Here is a 1,440-nt window from a genome sequence, read left to right on the forward strand (position 1 = left end):
GGACACAAGCACACATTAGACCCATCCTCAGGAAAGTCCATTTCAACTCAGCCACCCCGGTTGTTCCAGCAGAGCCATCAGATCTAAACTGTCTTGTCACTAGGAGACAATTGGAATGTGAGGTGGGCTTCCCAGGCATCCATCCTCGAACGTTGGTCTGGACTCATCCATATGGGATGTCCTGGAGCTGTCCAACAGGTCTCAATTGTCCCGCAGAAGGAATCCTTGGAGGGGGCATCCCACCACTCCCAACGTGGGAAAACCTCCATGCTCTCGAGATCAGCTCCCTTCATGAAGGGGCCGTCATGAACAGAAAATCCAAGCTGAGCCAACGTCTGATCCTTGCTCTGACTTCAGATGCATGAGATATTGCTTCAGATCTTCAGGGGGTACATGCCGTGCCCTCGCCCTGAAACCCAAGTCTAGCTTGTGTTCTCAGACTTCCATCCTCACACTCCTGTCCCCGAAGCCCACAAATTTGGCAATTTCGGACCATCATTGCAGCACTATGCCTGCCCTCTAGAAAAAATATATTGCCTAAAGAGCTGTCCATGCAGCTGAAATGAGAATAAACCTACAAGGTACTCGAATGTACCCAAATTATAGAGTCTAACCTGGGGGCAGTAATGCACTGTCTGACACAACCTGAGCCGTCACCTCCTGAGAAACACCCAGACAGCTGACCGCACACTGAGCACATCAGACCCGCCATGGCCTTAGGTCATCATCTCTGACCTACCTCAGATTTCAGGCTTCAGAACCTAGACCTTATCTCCAATCACTGCCCATGGGTGACTGTGATGCAGAAATCAGAACTCCTGCTAACCCATGGCAAGAAACCTTTTGGTTGCCATATTGTCCTACGTTCAGTGTAGGAGAAACCAGCATTCACCCTGAGGCCCCGCCCATTCTTGAGTGCGACGAGGGCATAAAAACGCATTGTGAACCTCAGCGTGATTCCTGTCCTCTAGTACGTCCTCTCAGTGGCTGGAGCATTAGATGTCATAATGGGCTTGACATGTCCCTAGGCCCCAATTTTATCCAGATTTCTGGATGTCCAGTCGCCCCTACCCAGGGCTCTACTCTGGAATCCCTCATTTGGTGGGACACCTGAGGATGAAAAACAAAACAAAACAAATCAACAACAACAAAAAAACGGACTTCTTCCATCCCACAGAGTGAGCCCAAAATCCTTGGACGGGGCCAAACCCCTAGAGAGTAAGACTCGTCCATTTCCCATGAAGTCACCCTGAAATTTCACGACCATGAATGACACGATATCTAGAGACAAAAACTTAAGCAAGAGCCACACACTCGCCCTTTTTTCATATCCCAAAGAGTTCTCCTCAAGGTCTGTACATCTGTCCTGCCATACCTATGACCCGAAACATAAGCCGAGTTTGTGTTTTCAGACAACTGTCCCAACAGCTCTGGCCTACA

The sequence above is a fragment of the Mustela putorius genome, unplaced genomic scaffold (assembly GCF_011764305.1).
Source record: "Mustela putorius furo isolate JIRA1106 unplaced genomic scaffold, ASM1176430v1.1 tig00004156_pilon_pilon_pilon, whole genome shotgun sequence".
In the NCBI taxonomy this organism is placed as follows: Eukaryota; Metazoa; Chordata; class Mammalia; order Carnivora; family Mustelidae; genus Mustela; species Mustela putorius.